Raw genomic sequence first — 26,795 nt, forward strand, 5'->3', positions numbered from 1 at the left:
GCCACCAGGGTCCCTTTTTGACTGGGCATTCTGGTCGAAAACTGGATGCCTGGCAACCTTACCCCACATCATAGTTCATAAGAACATAAGAATGGGCCATACTGGGTCAGACCAATGGTCCATCTAGCCCAGTATCTTTTCTTCTGACAGTGGCCCACGCCAGATGCTTCAGAGGGAACAAACAGAACAGGTGATCAATCCCTGGGTGGTCGCCTATTCCCAGCTTCTGGCAAACAGAAGCTAGGGACACTTCAGAGCATGGTTTTGCAACCCTGCCCATCCTGGCGAATAGCCATTGATGGACCTGTCCTCCATGAACCTTTCTAGTTCTTTTTTGGATCCTGTTATAGCCTTGGCCTTCACAACATCCTGTGGCAAAGAGTTCCACAGGTTGACTGTGCGTTGTGTGAAGAAATACTGCCTTTTGTTTGTTTTAAAACTGCTGCCTATTAATTTCATTTGGTGACCCCTAGTTCTTGTGTTATAGATCCCTAATTCTTGTGTTATTTCACATTTGCAAACCTCAAGCCAAAACCACAGGGCATTTTCCACTGAACAGGAGGAGTCTGCTCCTTGAACAATACTAGATGTAAAAACATCTTGGTTGTTTACATGGGCCTCTTGTCTTGTTTTGCATGAGCAGGGCTACATATGGTATAAAACATCTAAATATATAAGCTGCATGTCTCAAATGGATTATTCCCAGGCTATGCTGATTTATAGCAGCTAGGAATCTGGCCCCAAGTCTCTGTTGTTAATGAACATTGGAAAAAAACAGCCCTCTATATATAGGAGACAAATTGTCCATAAATTGTACGAGTCACAGAGGTTGTTACAGTTACTAAATGATTAAAGCATCTAATCTCCAGAGCGGCACGGAAGAACACGGTAAAAGGGATTTTTGATGGGAGGGGTGGGGGAAGGGCATGTCTCTGGGGACTGTGCCATAGAAAGCCCTATAAACGAGGCACAGATAAGTAAGACATCATTAATAAACCAATGACAGGAAAATGAAAATGGAAGCAGACGAATCAGCCAGCTGATCGGGTCACAGATGAAAAATAGCAGATCTACTCTTGCTTTCAGGGCATTAAGAAATAGGCCGCTGGATCGGATGCGCTAATGCTTGGAATAATGAAGCTTCGAGACCCATTAAAGCACAAAATAATTTTTAAAATTCATCTGGTCCCATCCAAAACACGAGGAGACGTATTTGCTTTATTCTGTATCCTCGCCAGCAGCTGCAGTGGGTAAAACCGTCCCTTTTTTTTTTTTTTTGGCTCTAAAGAAAAGTACACACACACACACACAGCTAATTTAGGGTTTAGCCCAGTGCTTTGATTCCTACCAGCTAAGTGCACTGAACTGTGCTTAATCGATAAGTTAAACCCAAGCCAGTGAACGTCTGCCGGAGCCGTACCAACCAGCTCCCCAGCTGGAGAGAATCCAAGTCTTTCCCCATTTCCCTCTACCATGCAAGCTGCTGTTGCTGGTTTGTTTTGATTGAAGAGTGCCACAGAGTTCACAGCTGCAAAAATGCTCCGTTTCCCCAGAGTCCTGTTTGTTTGCTTGGCTACAAAAGATTAGCTATTGGCTAGTGTTAGAGGTTCAGCTGCCTGTCAGGCAAACGGAAGAGTAGCCTCCAAAAAGCTTGCTCCCGGTGGGTCTCCCAAGCACTCTGCAATAGGAGACAGAAGCCCAGATAACCTCTGGCCCTGGAAAGTGGGCATCTGCTCATGTTCTGTAGCTACAGATGCTGTTCTCCATTCCCATCCAAGAACCAAAATGAAGCATGGGTTTATTATAGCAAGCCCCATATAAGTTCCTTGTCTGGCAGGCTTTTCTGCATGATCCTATCTTCTTAGGGACTTATGCTATTATTATTTGAATGACAGGAACATTTAGAGGCCCCAAATGAGAACAGCCCAATTTCACTGGGTGCTGTACATATATATAGTGAGAGACAGCCCGGGGCCTGGAGATCTTACAGGGAAAATAGTCAAGACAGAAAAAGGGTGTGAGAGAAAACAGAGGCACCGAAAGGGGAAGCAACTTGCCTGAGGGCACGCAGACAGAACCCAGGTTTCTTGCCTCCCTGGCTGAAATCCCGGCGCTGACCAAGTCAGCCAGTGAGAGTTCTGCCCTGGGTTTCAATGAGGCTGAAATCCTCGTCCCAGTCCAGTAAGCCAGGCTGCCTCCCAGGGCTTTGCAAGAAGCTTGCGGAGTAGAGTCTGTGCTGATTTGTTGTCTCAAGGGATAAGAATATTAACCAAAGAAACCCCAATGCCAAAACACAACTGTGCTTCACTGCCAGCTGTCTGGGCCTTTGCGCTCCGATGACTCGGACATGGCAGCGTGTTCCACGCTGATGTTTTACAGCTACAACACAGACTACATCGCTCTTTTGAAAAAAAATGATTCTCACGATTAGTCTCATCTCCCCGCTAGGACCCAGCAGCGTGCATGGCCCCCCACTACTCCATCCATTCTTTTGTCAGTGGCTCAATCACCTCCAGGCAGGGTTTGAACTCCCTAAAACCCTCTGTGGAGCTGTCAAGGTTCCTTCCCCACGCTGAACTCTAGGGCACAGATGTGGGGACCCGCATGAAAACCTCCTAAGCTTACTTTTACCAGCTTAGGTTAAAACTTTCCCAAGGTACAAACTATTTTACCCTTTGCCCTTGGACTTCCACTGCCACCACCAAACATTTATCTGGGTTTATTTTTATTAGGAAAGCGTCGTTTGGAAACGTCTTTCCCCTCAAAATCCTCCCAACCCTTGCACCCCACTTCCTGGGGAAGGTTTGGTAAAAATCCTCACCAATTTGCATAGGTGACCACAGACCCAAACCCTTGGATCTTAAGAACAAAAAAAAAGCATTCAGTTTCTGTAAAGAAGGATTTTAATAGAAGTAAAAAGTAAAACAGAATCACCTCTGTAAAATCAGGATGGTAAATACCTTACAAGGTAATTAGATTCAAAACATAGAGAATCCCTCTAGGCAAAATCTTAAGTTACAAAAAAGACACACAGACAGGAATACTCATTCTATTCAGCACAGCTATTTTCTCAGCCATTTAAAGAAATCATAATCTAGCACATACCTAGCTAGATTACTTACTAAATTCCAAGACTCCATTCCTGTTCTGTCCCCGGCAAAAGCATTACACAGACAGACCCAGACCCTTTGTTTTTCTCCCTCCTCCCAGCTTTTGAAAGTATCTTGTCTCCTCATTGGTCATTTTGGTCAGGTGCCAGCGAGGTTACCTTTAGCTTCTTAACCCTTTACAGGTGAGAGGATTTTTCCTCTGGCCAGGACGGATTTTAAAGGTGATTACCCTTCCCTTTATATTTATGACAGGAGCCCCTACCGTTTGCCTTGAAACGGCTCTTTAAACCCTACTTCTGCCAGGCTGCCTATACACAATCCCTTCCGTTGTTTGTTGCCTTTCCCCAACTTGTCTCGCCGTGCCTAGGATGAGGGATTAGCCCACCGTGTACGTCTGGAAAGCACTTAGCACATCAGAGGCGTTGCTACAGACGTGGCATGAACGACAGCTGCCTCCTCAAAACCCACTGAAGTAAAGACTTATGGGACAGAGCACTAGCAGGACTGCAAACAGTACTGGTTAAGTGCGGCTACATTTGGTCACAGTGGGGTAATCTAGGGACAGATTCTGAGTCTTACCTCTGAATTTCTTTCATGCTGAGGGTTAAAAATCAGACCCGTTGATGTATGTTTTAGTGGCAAACTACTGCCAGGTGCTTTGGCAGCTGCTGTGAATGAACAGCTGAGCGGGGACATCACAGCGCCTCAAATTCAGAACCTGAACCACAACATCTGCCGCTTTATGTCAAACGTAGAGAGCATCATCTCCTGGCCCCCTCACTGCCTGGCTAACGTCAGCACCTGCTACAGCCAAACAGAGGCTCCTCCCGCAACACTGCTAGGAAGAGGGAAGTGCTTCTAAAGACTTGCCTTCTTCTCAACATTCCCTTACTGAGGGCACGTGCCATCCGAGGGCTAGGCCGATCTGCAGCCATCAGAGACTGGGGGATAGGCGGTCACGCCCAATGGTTGGAGCAGGAATCAGGCCTAGTGGTGGGAGCAAGAGTCAGACGCGAGGGTCAGAACCAGAGTCAGCGGCCAGATGCTAGAGCAAAGGTCAGAGCTAAAGTCAGGAATCAGAGCCAAGGTTCAGAGCTGGATTGCCTGGAGTGAAGCAAGGCAGAACCAGGGCAGGAGCATGTCTGGGAACAAGCAGGCACAGGAGCTGTCATGGCCAGGGGTAAATGCTTTGAGCAGCCCCCTGGCCTGCTGCTGGTCTGGTCTGCTGACCCTTCCCACCAGCCAGGTAGCTGCTCCAGGCCAGCTATGCTCGTTAGGTTGCTAGAGCATTGTCTCTGCTGCAGACCCTGCTTCCTGACAGCCATCTCGGGGCACCCTTAGAGTCCTGAATGCTATTGGATGCCCAAATACCCATTGATGAACTCCAGGCTCATTGGACAGACGGTGGCCTCCTCTCCCCAGGCCATGGTGAGCCACACACATCGATGAGCTTGGCTCGATGAGCGACACTCACAATATATCGCAATGGAGCTGCACGCCCTGATAAAACACCGATCAGTACAAAGCACAGCTGCCCTCTGCTTAGCTCCCCAGGCCACTGTGAACACATCCCCCTGGCGATTCTGTGCTCTGCACTGGCTTCCCATTGGGCAAAGCGTCCAATTCAAGGTCTCTGCCCTGATACGCAAAGCCCTCCATTGAACTGGTCTGAGAGATCACCTCTCCCTTCCTGAGCAGGACAGCTACCTTCCACTGGGAAAAGGAAGCCGTCAGCCAGAAGGGGATGCTTGTGAGCATGGAAAGAACTTTCACATGAGCTGGATCTATGGAATCCCCTGCCACAAGAAAGAAGGATGGCCACAGGTCTCTTTTGCTTCAGCTTGGCTTTCCCTCAGTAACTTCTTCATAGATGCAACACAGCCTCCCGCCCCTCCACACACAACACAGCCACTCACACACAAACAAGATCCATAAACTAATCAAATTGTTTCCCTTCCAGGCTAGGGAGAGAGAGAGAGACACACACACACACACTGTTATTATTTCTATTTTTAAATACTTGGGAAGCACTCAGACAGCATGGTGATGGGGCCCTATATGTACCTCGCTCGATAAAACACCATGCACTGACAAGATAATTTCTGTGGTGAGTAAAAAATGTGCAATATATGTATAAAAATTCAGCCTACTAAAGATATTCATATGAAGAGACTGATTTTGGTAAATGCATGTGCATGATTAAGTCATCAGATACGTATGCACAAGGGTGCACCTGATTTGTGTATGCAATCACCATGATTGCACATGTAAATTGGGTATTTGTATATAGATAATTATACATCTGCTTGCCCTTGTAAATATCTGATTTGCACACACACTTGTGGTAAGTGCACAGGCAAGTCAGGTACTCAACTGCTCTGCACTGGTGTTTTCCTCTTTGAAAAACAGGTCCTACTTGTCCCCATGTTTAGAAATACCCAAGAGTCAAAGTTCCGTCAACCTCTGGAACTCCTTGCCAGAAGGCGTTCTGAAGGCCAATACTATAACGGGGTTCAAAAAGGAGCTAGATAGATTCATGGAAGATAGGTCCATCAATGGCTATTAGCCAGGATGGGCAGGAATGGTGTCCCTCGCCTCTGTTTGCCAGAAGCTGGGATTGGGTGACAGGGCATGGATCACTTGATGATAACCTGTCTGTTCATTCCCTTTGGGGCACCTGCCATTGGCCACTGTCAGAGGACAGGGCTTGATGGACTTTTGGTCTGACCCAGTATGGCCGTTCTTATGTTCTCGTAGGGCAAAGAAATGATACAATGAGATCAGAGGAAAAGGATCTCATTTGATGAAGTAACTAACTCCACAGGAACAGAAACAAATTGGATCACCCAGTCTGTGATGGACCAGTCCCTTACCCCCGGTACATCCCTCGGCCTGCACCGCTTCCCACAGCCCCCATTGGCTTAGCAAAGCGAACCGTGGCGAGTGGGAGCCACGATCGGCCGAACCTGCAGATGCGGCAGGTAAACAAACCGGCCCAGCCCGCCAGGGGCTTTCCCTGAACAAGGGGCGTCCCAAGTTTGGGAAACACTGCCATACGAGAAAATGAAGGCCTGAACTACATCTCCCATAAGGCAATGCTGCACAATAGGGAAATGAATCTAATGGTGAACTGACTTGAAACAAAGTGTTTTGGGTTAGTTCAACAAACTAAAATATTTTTATTTGACCTGAAATGAAATAATTTTGTTTCAATTTTCTGTTAGACAAAACCCACAGAAAATTTTGATTTTGCAGAAATTGCGTTTTTCCTCAGAAGGTCATTCCAAAGGGAAAATTCCTGATCAGCTCTACTCTTTACAACTTGAGTAACAGGAACAACTCCATCAGCTGGTAGCAGTAGTAGGTTATTATCATCTATTGCAGACTAGTCAGACAAGGGAACACGGATGGCAAACATGTTACAGTGACAGCAGAGCCAAGAGGTTTCAGGCGGAAAAATGGTCCCTCACTGTTTGTTTTGGCTTCAGTGATGGACTGTTGTATCAGAGGGAGTTGGAAAAGCTTTTCTCTGCTTGTTAGAGCCTGGAGCATCGTTAGAGCTGTAGGAATAAAGCTCGGGCCCTCCGAAGATGAGAAGGCTCATTCAGCATCTCTCTTTTAATGAGACTCACCAGGCTCAAAATGCTTCTGGGCTAAGCAGGTTTTTCCAGGTTATCACAGCTCTGTATAAAATACCATGTAATTAGGCTGCACGCAACCATGTTGAACATCGGGAGCAAAGAGCAGCACACAGGGCGGTGTACACACTGGGGAGGCACAAGGCACAGCGTGCACACCCACTGAAGCCGAACTATTAGTCTGCGCATTCAGTGCTTCATGAATATAGAAGCGCTAGAGCTATTGATGTGTGTATGTACTGTGGCAGAGCTCAGACCTTGTCCCCGTGGGTCCCGCGCTTCCAGGCGGTTTATGCTAGCTTCAGAGGCTCACTGCAACCCTCCACGTAGCCCTTCTCTCTCTCTAGGGCCAGGGATACAGTCTACTGAGCCCTTTTCACCATAAGCCAGCAAGGAGGTTGGTGAGAGAATTCCCACAGTCTCTGTTGCTCCTACGGCCTCATACCAAAACAGTTTAGCCTCCTGTCCCGACAGGAGCCTGTTTTTCCCTTCCAGGAGGTGTTTCTGTAGTGGCAGGTTGGTGGGGGGGAACCCAGGCCCGCCCTCTACTCCGGGTTCCAGCCCAGGGACCCTAATGGTAGTAGCTGTTGGCAGCCAATCTTTCACTGCCAGAGTTGCTACATTTCCCTGGGCCACTTCCCCACAGCTCTCCTGCTTCTCCCTTACCAATGACTTGAGGGTGTCTTCATTAACCAGCCCATCAGCCACACTTCCTCTCCCCTGGCTCTCCTCTGCCAGACTGGAGTGAGCCCTTTTCTTGTATCAGAGGGGCCTCAATTAGAGTCAGGTGGTCACATTAGCTTAATGGCCTCACCTGACTCTTTGCAGGTTAATTGGAGTCAGGTGTTCTTATTAGCCTGGAGCAGCCCCTGCTCTGGTCAGTCAGGGAACAGAAAACTGTTAATCCAGTGGCCAGTATATCTGCGTTCTGCTACTCTGCTGTACCTAGCTGGCCTAGGTCTATCACAGTATGTATCTGTAATAATTAGGCATTCATAGCTACTGTAGCCTGAGCTGTAGATTAAGTATTAATTATATTGATTACCTAAGAATTCCCAAAAAGAAAAGGAGGACTTGTGGCACCTTAGAGACTAACCAATTTATTTGAGCATAAGCTTTCGTGAGCTACAGCTCGCTCAGATAAATTGGTTAGTCTCTAAGGTGCCACAAGTCCTCCTTTTCTTTTTGCAAATACAGACTAACACGGCTGTTACTCTGAAACCTAAGAATTCCCAGTTATCACTGTGAGGGTTGACAGGTTCTTGTCCCAAGATCAGGCCCCGTATTATTACGATTACTATATAGTTGGGAACCCTGATGTGCACAGTTGCAATACTCACACTATAAGAACTCTTCTATATTTCCAAATATAGTTTATTAATACATTTAGCACACTCACAAACACCTGAACTCAGTAAACTAGAGAGACTGTGGCATGGACATCTGCACATCCGTATACTCACACCAGCCCTTGCAGGACAACCTGAAATGTTAACCGCCATCTTCCTCATCACCACCACCTTCCCCCTCATCACCAGTGGCCATCACTCTTGCCCCTTTCAAGGGCTCCATCTCTCTGTCCTCTACGGCCCACAGGCTGGCATGTAACTTTTATATGATACGCTAGCACCACTATATCTAATGTGTATTCAGTAGGGGGTTTTCCCCTTTCCCACTTTGTATCTCCTCATTTTACTAATGTTGAGGTGCCCTTCTCCTATTGGTTAGTATGTGGATACGTGTAACAACCATTTCAGCTCACGATCATTTCCGTCACCCCTTGCTTAAGCGGATTTGCAGTTATTACTTCCATTTTTCCTTGCTGTCGCACTGCCTGGAACATTCTAACTCCTACCATTGAGCAAGCTCTCCTTCGTTCCTAAAATCGAAAGGTAACTGTTGATTTATGCCAAGGTTTAGGGCCTACTTAACCACACATATGCTAGCTTATGCTCCAGCTAATGTCTTACAGGATGCTGTAGGTTTCTTGCGTTACAACTGAATGTAATGAAAGCAGCTAAAGGTAATGAAGGCAAGGCAGTGAATATAGCAAGGGCAAGCCTATGGGCTGCACTACTTGAGTTAATAATTGCTCCCATTGCTAGGAAGTGCTGGTATCCCATTGTACAGATGGGGAATTGAGGCATCAAGGTCACACAGGGTGTCAGTGGCAGATTAGGGTCTTGAACTCAGGTCACCTTGTGCCCTTGCCCCGGGACCATACTTCCTCTTTAACAAGTGTTGCTGCTTCACTGTCACGACATGTCCTCTGTTCTGTCCTCCATCGTGACACTCTTTCCCCTTCTCTTCCCGCCTCTTGTCTTTCCTCTCCTATCCAGCAATGACCACGCTCCCCTCCCCCACATCATCATCCCCACCTGTCTCCAGCTACAGATCATTTATAAACCAAACAAATCATTTATATATTTAAAAAGTGTGGCACCGACCTGACGTTTGCCCCTCACCACTGTGACATACCAGGATCCAGTCCAGACTAATGAGTAGCAGGGTCACCCCTGCCCTGCAATCCCGGGTGCCTTACAATGCCTTGCTGTGTTTGCTCCCAGACAGCCTTCCAGGCTGCAAGCCACACCGTGAGCATCTGTGTGTAACTGCAGCCTGCTAGCCACGTCTGGGTTACACGTTGGCTCTCACCAGCCTTGGTTATACTGCAGGGTGAAATGTGTGTCCTGTACTGCCAAGCCCTCTCCTAGACAGTGCAAACATTTTAAGTCCATTATTCCTTAAAGGAAATAACATGCCAGCTGATTACCTCAAATAGTTATTTCAGACATTTCAATTTACACACACTGGAGTAGATAAAACAGTAAAACAAGTTTATTAACTACAAAGAGAGAGATTTGAAGTGAGTACAAGTAATGAGGCATCAAAGTCAAAAATGGTTACAAGGTAATAAAGATAAAACATTTACTGATGCCTTACTTAACAAACTATGTTAGATTCAAGCAAAGTGTCTCACCACATACTCAAGCAGATTCTGGACCAAACTCTCAGGTGTCTCCCCTGCTCCAGAGTCCAACACTTGCTCCCTTTTTCTCTTCACGTGCAGTGAATGCAATAGGCAGAGGGGCAGGGGGAATCCATTGGGGGTGTTTGTCCCTCCTTTTTATAGTTTCAATTTCCCTCTTGAAAAACATTTCCAGATGGGCACTAGGAGACAAAGAGTCTAAATGGAAGGATATTCCCTGCTGGTTTTCTCACCTGTTTGAACTTCCTTTGTCTTCTCTTCCTGCTTGATGACTGTTTACTGCTTAAATGCTAATTAAGCAGAGCACCCATTCGTTTGTCAGATCTGTTTGCCAACTTCTGTTTGGGCAGGGTTATGGAACATGTGTTAACATCATGAAGAGAAATCTTAGAACTTCACATACATTGTTGCCACACATATTTTATCAGTACAATACTGATCAGAAAATTGAGTTTTCAAATGATACCTTACCAGGCATACTTCATACAAAGATTATTACCATAGCATGTAGGTGTGAATACAGGGGTGTATTCTGTCACAATCACCCTGATGGCTGCTTGAATGTTATATCTGTTTTCTCCAGATGGTTGCTACCTTGTCTATTTAGATTGTAAGACCTTTGGAGCAGGGATGGTTTTGTGTGGATGTGTAAGCAGCTGGTATAAGGGCTCCAATCTTGACTGGGTTCTTTAGGCATTACTAGACATTACAAATAGCTCAGTAATAATATTGAAGTTTAATGAAGTGGACAGAATTGTATCTCATTCACATACTGATATAAAAAACTTCCTAACTGTCAGGGTGGTTAAGCACTGGAATAAATTGCCCAGGGAGGCTGTGAACTCTCCATCACTGGAGATTTTTAAGAACAGGTCAAACACCTGTCAGGGATGGTCTAGATAATATGTGGCTCTGCCGTGAGTGCAGGGGACTGGACTAGATGATCTCTTGAGGTCCCTTCCAGTCCTACGATTCTGTGAGTCTAGAACACAATCCAACCCACCTAACTCTCTCCTCCAGTGGTCTCACAGCTGTAGATCAAGAAGGATGACCAGATAGACCTCTGCAGGAGATGGATGTTGGAGCAGATCAGCAATCAGCCAAACTGCTTCTTCGGGATCCTTCTGAGAGGAAGGACCAGACCAATTAAATGCAATCTACACTATCCCTACTAGGGTCTGCAGTAAATCAACAAGGCCTTGTGCTGGCGGCATTAGTGGTATTTGCATTAAAAGCCAATTTAGAAAAGAAAAAGCTTATTTCATTATATGCAGCCCAGGTAGCACCGCGTATAGGTTAAAGTTGCTCAGCACTTTCCATTATAAGACCTTGTTTACAGTTGCTGATTACTTTGCCAAACTTTAATAGTTGGGGGCGAAGTTTTCCATGCCTGGTGTCTGCCAAAGGCTCAGTTTTGCGGGGAATGGGAAGGGTGGCCTTCCAAGAATTCATTTCCAAGAATGAGATAAGGGGAAATGCAAACTGTGGGAAAAATAATATGTGCTCATGTAATTAAATACAGCACCACCATGTATATGCACAAGGGACTGAATTAAGGTTGCATGGGCAGCCTTAATTCTGGCATTGCCCAGCTTTTGAGCACTTGACTTTGCAACAGCAACGTTCTTTTAACATATTTCCTTTTGGGTAACAGCATATAAAATACGACTGCGTGACACACTGCTCAGAATTGTCTGGTCATTACCTTCTGTTTCCCTCCCGCACTGTGTGCTGCATCCCCCTGATTGTTCAATCTTGTCCTCAAATGGTAACTGCTCCAGGGCAGGTACTGTCTTTGTGTATGTATGTACAGCACCATGCACAGTGACGCCCCTCTAGGCACTACCCCAATACAAATGAATAATCACCCATTCTAAGGAAGCAAGGACATAATTTTCTCTTAAAAGTGATTCATGCGAGATGATGGCAAGGTTCTGTCTGGAATACAGGAACAGCAGCAGATCTCAAGCATGCCAAGGATTATTGTATGTCAAGATTACAGACCCATTAAGATTTCATATTCGAATGCGATCCAATTACTCAACTACAAACGTCTCTCTCGCTTGCCCTGGTGGATAGAAAGCCGATAAAATTCCTCAAGCTTATTGCCAAGTGCTGAAAGCAAATTGGACTGATCCGCTGGTGAAGAAAGCAAGAAGGGCCGGTGTTGCCCCTGCGTGTCAGAGGCAATGGGCAATGGTTGAGCTGTATCTTTGTAAACATACTGGAATTACCAGGAGGAGGTTTAAGATCATGTGACATCCAACAGCTCCCAGCAGTAAAACAGCGTTTCAACTTCCCAAACTGAGAGGCGTTCTTTCCACGGAAGGGGCCTCATTTATCCCAGAGGCAGCGGTGTACATTTATACTAATATTAAAAGGGAACGAGCAGCCTGCCACATTCATTCCCTAGACATGCTGCAAAGAAGCCTGTTCCGGCAGAGATTACCTGTTTGTGAGTTATAGTAATCACTGAACCAAAAACTAATTATGTGGTTGACTTGCTGTGTCTCTCCCAGAGACAATTACACCCTGAAATCCAAGGACCCAATGTACGCAGAGAGAGAGGCTTGTTCCACTGCAGCGATAGTGTTAAATGCTTCTGAAGGGCCTGCTGTTCTTTATAGCCAGCAGAGTAAAGGAGAACCTGAAGCCGCAAAAGCAGTGGCCCGACATTGCTGCTGAAAATCCATTTGATGCAATCATGGAAGAGAGAAACTTGTGTGATAAATAATGGCAAGCCCTGAGTCCAACAAAGAAACATCGCTGTGCACAGTACGGGGGCATAGGAGAACTGGAACAAGTTTTCATAAGCAGATGGAGAAAATTAGGCTCCTACATCCATATTCAGACATTGAGAGGAAGGGTGACCCAGTGGTTAGGGTGGTTGCCGATAACTTGAGAAAGCTGGGGTCAAGTCCCTGCTCGACCACAGGCTTCCTGGGGTACTTTGGGCAAGTCATTTTGCCTCCTCTGATAATAGAGCTGGAGGGGCGTTGTGAGGATAAATACACTGAAGCTTGTAAGGAGTTCAGGTACTATGGGAATGGGAACCAGAGAAGTATTGTAGAGAGATAAACAAGTGGCCTGATTTTCAAAAGCTTTTTGCACCCTCTGGGGTGCTCACCGCTTGTGTAAACAAACCAACCAGCCTTATTTAGGATGAAATCCCGGAGTGAAAACGACAGTGGAAGTTACAAAGAGAGAGGTTTGTATGTGGTGCCTTCTGTGATCCCAGGGATGGAAGGCAAGCCACGTGAGCAAAGGCTGAAGGAACTGGTTATGCTTAGTTTGGAAAAGAGGAGATTAAGGGGCGATATGATAGCGGTCTTCAAATACTTGAAAGGCTGCCATAAAAAGATGGAGAAAAGTTGTTCTCTTTTGCCACAGAGGGCAGGACAAAAGGCAATGGGTTCAAACTACACCATAGCAGATTTAGATTAAATCTCAGGAAAAACTTCCTAGCTGTAAGAACAATAGGACAATGGCACAGATGCCTCGGGAAGTTGTGGAATCTCCTTCACTGGAGGTTGTCAAAAGGAGGCTGGAGCCATCTGTCTTGGATGGTTTTGACACAACAAATTCTGCATTGTGGCAGGGGGTTAGACTAGATAACCCTTATCGTCCCTTCTAGCCCTGCGGTTCTGTGATTCTAGAGAAGAATGTGGTGCAAATATGCCAGGCCCTCAGAACGAGAAACTAGCTGATCTGAACCAGCAGATTATTTGTCAAAGAAAATCAGAGGAAGAACATGTCATCTGAGCACGGTATCTCTGATATTATTACCGAGGGCAGAGAATACCGGCCAGGCTAGAGGCAGTGTGAACCAGGGGCTAGGACAGTGGACTGAGATCCAGGAGACTTGGGCTCTGTTCCTGGCTCTGCCAATGACCTGTCTGACCTTGGAGTTCTGTTCTCTGCATCAGTTCACCCTCCCATCCTTAGTCTGTCTTGTGTATTTGGACTGCAAGCAGGAGCTTTGTTTGGTACAGGGCAAGGGAGAGTTTTTTCATATGTCTAGATGCTACATTATGTCTTCCACTGTTGGCCCCCTCCAGGTTATGCAGGATATTATACAATCACATAAAACGGGTCTATCTGCTGATACAACTTTGCTCTCCCCTGGCCCCAACTTTTCTGAATTGATGACCTTGATCATAAGCTCTTCAGTGCAAGAAGAGACTCTCACTTGCTGCCCAGGACAATGGGGTTCTAATGTCAGCTGGGTCCTCAGGGAGATCATAGGAAAAAATGAAAGGAAAAAAAAAAGGTGGTTTCATAAAGAAAGAGTGGGGAAAAGGGGAAAAGGACAGATGGAAGAGAAAAAAATAATCACTGCCAGCCGTTGGCTTGGCTCAAAGGGATGCAACTGTACTGAGCTGGCAGAGCCAATCAAAACGAAAGCATCATTAGAACAGCCAATAGCTGCAAAAACGTCCGCAAGGGGAAATTCCCCTGAGGCCGAAGAGCCTGGGAGGCCTGCCAATGAGCTGGAGACGGTGCTGCCAGTTTGGAAGCTGGAGTTAAAAACCTCCGAGAGGGTTAAAGGCCCTGGGAGTCAGTAGGATGCGACTCAGCAAAGAGTCTCCACCAACCACTGGGGAAACTCACTTTTGGAGCAACGACCCCCATGGCAGTCAGTCAGTCCAGGCCATTGATTCTCATCATCATCCCGTGTGGAAGATAAACATGGCTGGCATTTGCAAGGGTTGTTAAAGAGGCATCAGTGCTCAAATGGGCGAGAAACATGGAGGAGAGTCCCGATGCTGCAATGCAGGGCTGTTTTGGGAAACGAAGCGCTCAGGGCAGTGATGCAAAGTAGGTGCACATATTGTAGATTAGGGCTGCCCAGAACCACAAACTCCTCTTTGCTTCCTGCTCCTTGTTCACAAGCTCCTCCTCACTCAAGTTTCATTTTGTTTTTTAAATCAAGGTTTCAGTTTCCTGCTCTGGCATTTACATTGCCAGAATAAATGCTGCTGATGCTGTACGGTTATCGAAGTCGACAGATCAAAAGGCTGAGGGACATTTTTCTACCCCAGGTTCACCCAGTAGGGGTCACATTAAACCAAGCCTGGTGATCACTTCTGGGATTACCAACCCAATAAAAGGGGAACAAGAGGTAAAGTCTATCAATCATAACTTGTGTTTGGCGTTGACCTTTGAACACCCTCCATCTGAACTAGTGTGTCTGCCCCTGACCCTCCGTTCTGAAAGGCAATTGCTTCTTTGATATATGAACTGCCACTAATGAATGAATTCAGGTGATGAGATAAAATGAAATGAAAGGACCAGGATGAAAATAAAAGCAAGGAGACTGGCTGCTGATTTCTGGGCTGGTCAGTGAGGATAGCGTGTGCTGCTTTCAGCAAAGTTTGCGAGAATGTAAATGCTGGAATACGTCCGCTGGATAAACAGACTTCCGATTCTCCTGTGCTCTGTGCTCACTTATTAGGCATTTTGCAGATCTAGCTATCATGGTATGATAGTTTTTCGGTTATAAACCTGCCTAGCTGTACCATTAACTATTGAACTGCTAATTTACTGTGGTGCACAACAAGACTTCGATGGACACTTGCCCAGAAAGTCAATAATTTATCAGATAATGTGATCGACGAGACTAAAGTCTCATCATTTGCAAGTTCACATCCATTGCCTTTCAGATTCATGCCTGACTGTACCGTCTGTGCACCTTTTATTAAGGGCAGTCAATTTCCCCTTCCAAATTATTTAGTTCATTATTTTCCTTCAGTACTGTTGACTACTTAGTTTTCAGTGATTATCCAGATATGCCAATAAAATGAAGAGGTGAATCACTGCCCAGTTGCCTGTTTCTGGGGTTAATTCAGAGGCTGCTTGCTTTGTTCAAACCCAGCATCAATACCTCCTTCCTACTACCAGCTGTTAAATTGCACAGTGCTTTGTTAAGGGAAAGCATGGAAACATTCAAGCAAGCTGGAAAAGTCACAAGGTTTAAAACCTCTGACTCATCTGGACAGAGCCATGGAACAGAAGATAAAGTTTCCTCCAAGCTATTTTTGTAGTGCTGTTGTTAAAAGGAGCAAAGTTTGGAGGGTGAGGGGGGGGGAATATCCCCTTCCCCACCCCACCTCATCCCACATGATCAAGACATTTGAAGACACTCCCACAAAGATATTATCTTCTTAAGCTTGATTCCTAGGGGAAATGGCTGATATTCCTCCTTCTCAAAATGCATCCGATGAAGTGAGTTGTAGCTCACAAAAGCTTATGCTTAGTCTCTAAGGTGCCACAAGTCCTCCTTTTCTTTTTGTGAATACAGACTAACACGACTGCTACTCTGAAACCTGTCAAAAGATACAGTATTATTCATCTGTATTACAGGGGCACAGTACGAGTGCAATGGGGTGCAAGGATTGCATTGATCCAACTGCAACACTTGGACCTATATTCGTTTGATGTAGCTGTTTTGGCCAATCTACTTTAGTTTTCCATGTCAGAGTAAAATTAGAGATAGTTGAATAGATTTGGCAAAGTTCAAGTAGCCAAAATCATGGCATCACTTGCCTGGCTATATGCTGGCATCTAGCCTGAGGGTTACTAAATACACATCAGCTAAGGTATTGATCCTACAAGTCTTACTTACATGCTTACCTCCCATTGGCTTCAATGGGGCTACTCACATAATCAAAGTTAAACACATGCTTAAGTCTTTGCAGGATCAGGGCCTAAATCTATTTAAAGATTGCCAAAAGTGGCATTCTAGAGGACCATTTTGCGGAGAGGCAATCATGCTTCTAAATACTTTTCACTTTCCCAGCTGAATTTCTTTTTACTTCCCCCTGGTAAAGAGTTCATCATGTATATTTTGAATGTAAAAAGGGGCAGCGGTCAGACCTCTCAACTGCACGGTGTTCTCCAGGATGTCACTCATTCTAGTCCCAAAGTTACCTACAGCCCACACACCTCTCTCCCCTCTCCCACTTTCCGTGGTAAAAACTATTTACTGCAGCAACCAACATTTATAAAGGTACAGACAGTTGTTGGGGCTGCAGAAATGAAGCCCACTGCTCTGGAGTTTCCTTTTTTGGGTCTTTGTCACAGACATCCTCCTCCTCCTCCTCCTTAGCTCTTATAGAACGCTTTTCATCTGCGGATCTCAAAGCGCTGCACAAATTTTAATGTATGTATCTGCCTGAGAGGCACCGGCAAAGAGACCACAAAATCAAACAGCAGGAGAAAAGGGTTTGGGAAATTTCATTTCTGAAATTTGAGTGAAAAGCCTTTTTTAACCTAAACATTTTCCTTGCACGGCTGGAAACGAGCCACGGCACAGCACTAGGGCATGCTGAACTGGCACGGGAGTGAATGTGATCGAACTAGTCACGGTCTGAGCTGAGCGAAATGCAAGAAGCAAAAGGAGAGCATCAGTCGTGGAGTGAATTGTGCTGGTTACTGTCACGTTTGGAGGCCCCCGTCAAAGATCAGAATCCTATTCCACTAGGCAGTAGAGAAATCCTGTAGTCCAGAAGCAGGCCCTCCCCTACAGAACGTACACTCTAGGTTGAATTCAATTGTTCAATATTCAGTACTCTAAGGTGCTATTAGTGACACATTTAAGGTTTTATTTTTGCTCCAGTCCATTATTTTGACATTGATGGCGATGTTTAAAAATAAGAAAGATATCCAGTGTTGCTGGGTTCTCAAACTCAGAACAACAATCTGTCCTGTTAATATAGGAAATACGTTTCAAGAGGCGCTGTTCAGCATTGTGCCACATGGCTGTGCTTTTACGGCTGCTCAGGACAAAACCCCAGAGTTTTCTTCATGCCTCAACTGCTTATTTGGAGTGTGGATTGATTTTTTTCCCCCCAGATGCCAATAAGGAAATCCTGCTGAAGGTTTAATTGATATAACATAGGGCCAACTTTACTTTGTTTCTTTTAACAGTTATGCTGATACATTACAAAGCAATTGGCAATGAGCTGTATTGTCCCATCCACTTTTAAGCAGAAGTTCGCATTAAATCCAAGGGGGCCGTCTGCTTTAAACCTAAAAATCAATGGCATGATAGGGCCTAATATTAGATGCCTTATTACTTACAGCACCATGGGAGCAGACTGATTGTCTGCGTGCGTTGCTACAGAATTGAGCCAGGCTCGGGGATTGAAATCAATAGTGAAGTCCCGCTGAGGCACCAGCTCTATTAGGATGCGTGTGTTACTGTTTAACTACTGGGGTAACAGACTCCCTAGGGGATTGCTGCACACCTTGCAGAGGAAGCTGTCCTCCCCTTTGCTCTAGCCTCGGCGCTTCATGGCACATTTTAAACATACAGCGATGCTGATGGACGATCCCGTGATGGTTGCCCAGTAATGAACAGAGGTCAGGACCCGGCAGCTGAAGTTCTGCTGGAGATGGTTATGATCTGCTGCCATGGCCGGGAAAACAAATGGTCCTTATTGACCCCCAGGGCTGTAAATTAGGGCTATTTCAGATCAGGACAGGGAGGGGAAGCACGATCCAAAGCCGAGGAGCCCCTGTGGAGAAGGCCCTGCCAGCTGCTCTCTCCAGTCTCCGGTGGGGACCACACAGTTTTTATTGCAGCCCCCAAAGCAAAGTCATTAATCACCCTACACGTCCTTGCAGGGGTGTGACTGGGCTGCACCCTTACTCCCACCTGCATCGCTGGCCTGGCAGCAGACTCCCTTCCCAGGGCAGGAATGGGAAATTAGCAGAGTCTTGTCTCCACCTCCGCGACACCCCAACCTGTGCAACTGAACCAGCGCCAGGGGGCCATCATCTGCTACTGGGGCAGGCCTACAGCAGGCTGGTTCTGCCCTTGCTTGGGGAGGGGAGGGCAGTGGCTTGAAATCTCTTCCCCTTGCTAGAAGGCCCGGTTCAGCTCCCGTGGGGGGAGATCAGTGACTAGCCCAGAGTGACTAATGCACCTCAGCAGGCTAGCAAGTTCCTGACAGACAGACTGAAAGTGTTACTTTTTTCGGGGGTGGGTGGAGGACGACAATCTTGTGTGCTGGGCCTCCGGGAGCCAGGAAAATGGCACAGCCAAAGAGACCCGTTTTCCCTGCCATGGCCCAACCCAGCGCCTGCTGAAGTCAGTGGCAGTTTAGCCATCAACATCGGTGGAAGAGGGGTCAGAGTCTTGGCTTCATTCTGGGAGGAGAGGGGTTTTTTTTTGCTCCAAGGGTTGGGTCTCTCTGAAGTGCTCCCTGATGTGTCAGGCAGAGAAGAGAGACTCACCGCATCAAGGGGCAAGCCCAGAGGCAAACGGGTCCGGGTGGGTACATCAGTCAGTGGGGAGGGATTCCTTTGGTCAGTTCCCAGAGGGAACAGCACAATGCCCACCAGGGCAGAGAGAAGGATGCAATAATAGGAGGGCAGTAGCAGGGCTGAGGAGAGAACTCAGGTCTCCTTACCCCCCGTTCAGTGCCCTGTCCACTAGGCCATAGTACCTCTCAGAGAAGGCCTCTAAAATTAGAGACGCTCACCACAAGCACTAGCCAAACAAGCTTCCGCCCAGGCTTCCTGCTGAAATGTGCTCTCTGGGGGCTAGGTTAAGCTGCATCACCCCAGGGAACCATGGCGACTCTGAGCCACTCAGCCGAGTCCCCGATCTCCCCGGTTTCCTCGTTGCTGAGGAGGTTGCATGCATGCGTGGCAGGGTAGGATATCGCCACTGCCCTGTACCACCAGGAGATTATGGCTCCTTCCAAGTGGACCAGCAAGTGGAGGGGGCATCCACTTCATGTATACCCACGTGCCCCCCCCCGCCCCACCAGCCAAGACCCTGGGTCAAGGAAGCCCAAGTGAGGGGTTCTTACACCCTCTTGTTACTAGACCAAGTCACTTGGCACTCACTCAGCACACGCCACTTTTCCTTGCATCCAAACCTTCCCTGACTGGAACCTGAAAAACGTATCAAGCCCATGGAATACGGCACATTTCTGACCGGCCGTCGACCAAACGGCCTTCGAGCTCTTTCCCGGCAAGCGTCTGTCTGCAGCGGTCAATCCCGCTTGTTCATTTGAGGATTAAAATGGGATTCCCTTGGCCTGCTTGGGGTGTCCTTCATGATGGAGCAGGACCTGTGCACCCGAACCTCATCAGCTCACTCCAGTTAAGAGACTGGGACAGCACCTGGGGCTATAAAAGGTCAGAGAGCAGCCCAGCGAGACAGGGACCTGGTGGGGTAGGAGAAGGGCAGGAAGCAAGAGCCAGGAGACTGATCCTGGGTCCTGGGAGAAGTCGGGAGAGCAGCAAGAGGGGCCTGCAGGTTGGTGTCCCTGAGCCTGGGCCAGAGGGAGTGACCTGCTGGCTCTAAGCTGGAGCCAAGGAGGGCTGAAGGCCGGGAAGCAATGGAAAGGCTGCACCCTGACATCTCCAGGGCTGGAGTCAGAGGAACCAGGAGAGGGCTGGGGGAGTGAGAGATGTTCCCAGCAGATCTGTGGGGTCTTCCAAGAAGAAGAGCAGGGCTGCACTCCCGTACAAAGGGCTGGGGTGAATGTCTGGGGGCAAGAAAGGACTGAGTGAGTCTGGGTGAGGTCGAAGGTGCTGGTGGGTGGGATGTCGAATGACTGCTTGCACTGGGAGCAGAAATGGACTGCATGTTAGTAGCTTTTGTTATGGACTATATGGCGCACGTCGTAATAAACCAGCCCCGAGGAGGGGTAGTATGGAGACAAGGAAGCCTGAAGTGAAGTTATTGGGCCACTGGAGAGGGGAGACTGAGGCAGGCATGTCTGTCATGCAGTGGCTTGCTGCAGTGGGCGCTCCAGGCAGGGCTGTGCTATGACAGAAATCTGCACTGAGGAACATACAAGCTAAAGGAGCCTAGGAGCTATGCAGCTTCTCAGACTGTCTGCTACGGCAGAGGTGGGGGGTTTCCAAGCTTATCTACTTATCACAGTCTTTATCCTGCTGAGGATGTTTTACACCAGCCTCCTATTGACTTCACTGGGAGTTCTGCACCAGAGAGCGGGAAGAAGCCCCCTCCTTGCTGCCCAGCTTTCTGGTCTCCTCACCTCATGGGAACTCCTGGCCTTGCGGCCAAGAGAACCCAAAGTCAAGTCAGGCAAACAGAGGAGGATTTTCCCCATAGCTCTAGCTGTTGCGAGATCTAAATCCATGGACAGCATGGAGGATGCGATCTACACTGTCTGATGTCCGAGTGCCACGGGACCTCAGTTTCCCCACTGGTCAGTGTCTCCCCTGTGGCTGGTTCAGGCTTTTGGCTATCTAGCTAAACCCAGGAAGTTCTTCCTCTGCCAAGGAAACAAAAATTCAAAACTTGGTGCCAGGGCTTCACACGTAGCCATTGGCCCTCCCTGGGCCACAGCTTCTTCTCTGAACATTTCCTGTGGATGGTTGGGCTTTCCACAGTAACTCAAGGTGGCACCATAGGGAAGTCCATGCCCTCCCTGGACCAGGGGCTCCAGGCCTGGACCAGGGGCTCCAGGCCTGGACCAGGGGCTCCAGGCCTGGACCAGGGGCTCCAGGCCTGGACCAGGGGCTCCAGGCCTGGACCAGGGGCTCCAGGCCTGGACCAGGGGCTCCAGGCCTGGACCATTATCCATGAAGTGCCCTTTTATTCCACTCAAAACCAGCATTGTTTTCCCTCAAAGCTACTTTCTGTGTCTGCCTCACTCCCCCTCTCAGGCCTTCTCCTACCCGTCTATTTGCTGTGGCAGGATGTAGCACTCCAAGCTGATTGTCCTGGGATGTGCACTAGATCTGATGAGCAGCTGGGGGCCAGCCATTCCATTATTCTCTCTGGCTTCTGTTTGAGGCTTTCCAGTTCCATAGGGTGAGACTCTGAGGCACACTTGCTGAATAAGAGACATCCTGTGGAGGGGGCTGGGATTCACTATTGAGTCACGGCCTCCCTCACTTCTAGGGCACAATAAGAAGATGCAGCATCCCTACTTCAAACCTCCCCATTTCCCCAGGAGCCAGGCTATAAAGAGAAAGAACTGAGGAAACCTTACTGCTATTTCATACCCACAGAGCACAACTAACAGCAGCCAACATGAACTGCGGAAAAAGGAGGGGCAAATCATTGCTCCTCATATCCTAGGGTGATGGTTTTCAGCTTGTGGTCTGCAGACCTCTGGGGGTCCACAGACTATGTCTAAGGGGTCTGCAAAAGACTGTCCTTGCCATAGAACAGTGGTTTGCAACCTGTGACCTGCAGACTATGTCTAAGATTTTCAAAGGGGTCCGCACATCCATTTGAAAATTTTTTAGGGGTCCGCAAATGAAGAGAGATTGAAAACCACTCTCCTCGGGTCACCGTAGAAACCCCACAGTTAAAATGCCAGAGCTACTTCCTTCTTACACCCCCGTTTTCCACTCTTTTTATAAATCACTCGATAAAAGCTAAGGGGCTGAAAATCCTTATGCTTCGTCTCATCCCCAAAATGAGTTAATTTTGGAAAGTCCCGATGCAATTGGTTATGAGTTATTTTTAGTTTCACAGAGGTGACAAACAGGCTGGCTGCGGGTCTGCTTTTCACCGTGGCTTGCTATTTTTTACCACTTTTGTACTTAAATCATTCAAACCCAATTTGCTTGCTTTCAGACGGGGCACAGACTTTGAAGGAAGGCAAGTGCCTTTGCCATGTCTAAAACAGTTTTTGCTTAGACATGAGAATTTGTTTGAATTAAAATCCCTTCATCTTTTTTCCAGCGTCAGCACAGTGGAGTTCTCCCAAACTCCACGCTTGAGATAAGGAACGATTCCTGTGCGTTCAAACGCAGTGGCTTTGTTAAAACTCTCAATGTTAACGTTACTTCAACACAGGCTTTTGCAGGAGTGGAGATTAGCTATACTGTGGGAGAGCTGGAAACCCAGTATTTACAGTTACCACAATCCTGCAGTCGAGCAAATATTGTACAAATGGTATATACAGCCAGCACAAGGCCTCAGCATCAATTAAGTCCTCAAAAATCAGCTTTAAGTGGAACTGAGGCAGTGTGCAGGTATGATCAGGTGCCTGGATGGGTCATACAAAGAATGCAATACTCAGGGCAGACTTCAAGGAATTGGGCACATGACCCCCAAAACTGGTGGGTTATTCTATAATTAGATTCACCAAGCTGTAACAAACCACCTTCTATAATACCGCACTGGTTACCAAGGAGGCAAATACAGTCCCCTTTAAGCATTTCAGCTCTTGACTTCCATCTAGCCAGCCAAGTCTAATAGAGTGATGGGTAACTGAAAACCAGATTCATCATACGTGAGGTTCGCCAAACACAAAGGGCCAGACACTGATTCTCAGGTTATTGAGAGTCTCGAATCTTACCAATAATCAAGCAGATGCCAATCCTATAGTAACTAAAAGACTAAAAGGATTCACAGTAAAGGGAAAAAGACAAAAGACAGGTGCAATAGTTAAAAGATCAATATACATACCAATACGTGTTAAGTCTTTAGGTCAGTTTCATAGCAGCCATGCTGAGGCTGCTGATTTGTAAGAGTCTATCTGGAATCAGTTTAAAAGGTTATAGTCCAATAGGCAGTCCAGGTGTAGAGTGTGTTCAAGTTCTTCCCTGTGAATTGCAGGGCAATCCAGGGCACACTTGGAGACCTCAGTCTTATGGCTTAGACCTTCCTAGTCAAAGTTTAAACAGATCTGAGATTAAAAGGATCAGGCCCGAAGCTTCATTTATAGTTCTCTAGCAAGCTGATATGCCTCCTCACAGCAGGACCTTTCCCTGATGAAGAACAGGCACGGCAGGTTTTTGCTTTGAAGCTAATCATAGAATCTCAGGGTTGGAAGGGACCTCAGGACGTCATCTTGTCCAACCCCCTGCTCAAAGCAGGGCCAATCCCCAACTAAATCATCCCAGCCAGGGCTAATCTTCTCAAAGAGCTTGGCTTGTTTAGCCTAACCAAAAGAAGGTTGAGGGGAGATATGATTGTTCTCTATAAATATATCAGAGGGATAAATACCAGAGGGAGAAGAATTATTTAAGCTCAGTACCAATGTGGACACAAGAACAAATGGATATAAACTGGCCATCAGGAAGTTTAAACTTGGAATTAGACGAAGGTTTCTAACCATCAGAGGAGTGAAGTTCTGGAACAGCCTTCCAAGGGAAGCAGTGGGGGCAAAAGACATATCTGGCTTCAAGACTAAGCTTGATAAGTTTATGGAAGGGATGATATGATGGGATAGCCTAATTTTGGCAATTAATTGATCTTCAACTACTAGCGGTAGATATGCCCAATGGCCTGTGATGGGATATTAGATGGGGTGGGATTTGAGTTACTACAGAGAATTCTTTCCTGGGTGGCTGGCTGGTGAGTCTTGCCCACGTGCTCAGGGTTTAGCTGATCGCCATATTTAGGGTCGGGAAGGAATTTTCCTCCAGGGCAGATTGGCAGAGGTCCTGGGGGGTTTTTGCCTTCCTCTGCAGCTTGGGGCATAGGTCACTTGCTGGAGGATTCTCTGCACCTCGAAGTCTTTAAACCACGATTTGAGGACTTCAATAGCTTAGACATAGGTTAGAGGTTTGTTACAGGAGAGCGTGGGTGAGATTCTGTGGCCTGTGTTGTGCCGGAGTTCAGACTAGACGATCATAATGGTCCCTTCTGACCTTAAAGTCTATGATTCTATGATTCAATAATTTCTGAAGCATACACAGGTAAACTAGCTGCTTTCATTCACATAAGGCAATTAGCCAGTAGTTCATTCTAGCACAGACAGTTTAGCTGAAGACAACATAGATAATATTATTAATTTCCTGCATAACCTTAAGATCAAAGATGTAAGATAAACTGAACCATTCACCTGCATAATATAATGCAATTAAGACATGAAAGGGGACTTAGTATCTACAAGCTAATGAGAGCACATTGTTAAATTTCTAACAAGATACAGGTAAACACAGACAAATACACTTAGCATCTACCCTTGATTTCTATTACTAGAAATAAGTGGGTTAATGATTGCTGGTCTAGTACATCTCTTTGAAATTCCCATACAAGTAGAATGTCTTGATTACATTTCAGTGCCTCTTGTTAGGTTGTTATGGGTCCCACACAAGCTGGCCCATATGTCAGTGTCACTGCAGGCATGGCATGAATATCACCCAAGTAGCCTAGTTCAGACACTGGACTTCAGACATCAGGGAGTCCCACCTCAGGGAGCGTGAGGCAGGAGCAGCCCCAGGCCTGCAGAGGAGCGCTCGCTGCAGTGCTCTTCACCATGGACGTGACCACAAGAAGCGCTGTAGAGCGAGAGGCCCGCTCCCAGGGAGGGAGGGGAAGAAGACATACACAGGAGGGAAATGCACCCCCTTTGGTTGTAAGCTGCCATGGCACACAGATCAGAAAAGCGGTGTAGACCTCCACCAGCCACAGTCTGCGCTAACCGGGTACGTACACCAGAGGCCTATCAGCTGACTGAGCACCTCACACATTAATAGATGGAGTATTATACCCATTCTGTGGAGGAGGAACTAAGGCGCCAGAAAGTTTAAGTGACGTGCCTGTGGTCTGTGGTCAGTGGTCAGACCAGGAATTGAAGCCAGGACTCTCAAAACCCAGTGTAGTGTCCTCTCCCCTTGACCATCTTCACTATCCCGCACTGGGGCTTAACCACGGCTGTGGCCAGCCCATGTGTTTTATCACGGTTGCAAAAGCCCAGATATCCAGGCTTTTCATAGCAAATCAACCCCAGGCCGATCGAGTGCGTGTTAGGTGATACCTGCCCAGAAGAACGTACGTCTTGTTTTCATCCTTTTGATTTATAGAGCTGATAAGCTAAGCCATGGTCTCCTCTGGGGATTGAGGAAATACTGACGGCTCCACCGATCACACAGGCTGTCAGGGACCCAGTGCTTTAATCTAGCCGGTTAACAGTCAGAACAAATGAGAAACGCCTGCTGTACAGCTCTTGCGCACCTTCTTAAAGGCCTTCAGCTATATCGCGCCTGGTATTGTAGGCGGCCCAGCGGCTGATGCGCAGCACACTCCACTGCCTGATGCAGGGCAGCATTTGCTTGTGAGGCCATTAGACTTTAACAGCAGCGACGAAGATGGATTCAGGCTGCAGCACGACCATACATGGGCGATTATTTATAAACGATACTTAGAACAGCTCCAGGATCAGAGTGATCTTTCGTTTTCCTAGACAGTACTGATCTTTCCATCTACATCCAACCCACTGAAGGGAAATTCATTTCACAGGGCACTGAGCTTAGGAAACTCTGATTTTACCTAACTGGGATAGCGGCGGGGCGGATGATTGTCCAGAAATGCATTTAAGGATTGGAAGGGACACCCACAAGGTCTGGCTGGACTGACGTACTCACAGAGTGGATTTTTAGAGCGGTCAGATTTTATTCCTTGCTCCCACTAAGCCAGTATGTTCAGTCACTTTGCTTCTATTTTAATGATGCTAACGCCGCACGTGCATCCCGACCTCCCTTCATCAGCTGGTTATGCACGTACCTCATTGTTGGGGCGTACAATCCATCAATCACCTTCCAACTCCCCACCCTAGCCCAACACACTGGGCTCTTCTGCCTTCAATAGATTTGCAATGAAGACGTTTCACTTTGTAAGTGATGTTATTTATTAAGGGCTTTACGCGGAGTTCAGTTACATGAGACGCTCCAGCAATTAATCGTGTGATATTGGTGGCTGCATTTGCACAGTTGGTATAACTGACTTGTGTGCGGAGGATCAGCACATACCCTATGGACCACTTATGTCTCATTGCATTGGAGACCTCAGAATGGGGTGCAGGCCTTGTCCCAGTGGGAAATTTCATCCAGTCAGAGCAGTCAATGAAAGAAACACACGCGTGGGCGTTGTTCTCAATCCATAAGGCAATTTCAGCTCGTCAAGTATCCTGCATCACTGCACTGCATCCTCACCCCACCCCGAGAAACCTCCATCATGTTTAAATGGCAACTGACACCGACGACAGGGAGGCGTGTTCTTCCGCATTTAGTCCTGCTCTGAACTCCCCTGAGGAAGCCGCGGCAGCATGTAACACGTCATGTCATTTACTCAGCTCGGTGTCCTTGTCATCTTTTCCCTTTCGA

The sequence above is a fragment of the Eretmochelys imbricata genome, chromosome 6 (assembly GCF_965152235.1).
Source record: "Eretmochelys imbricata isolate rEreImb1 chromosome 6, rEreImb1.hap1, whole genome shotgun sequence".
NCBI lineage: Eukaryota > Metazoa > Chordata > Testudines > Cheloniidae > Eretmochelys > Eretmochelys imbricata.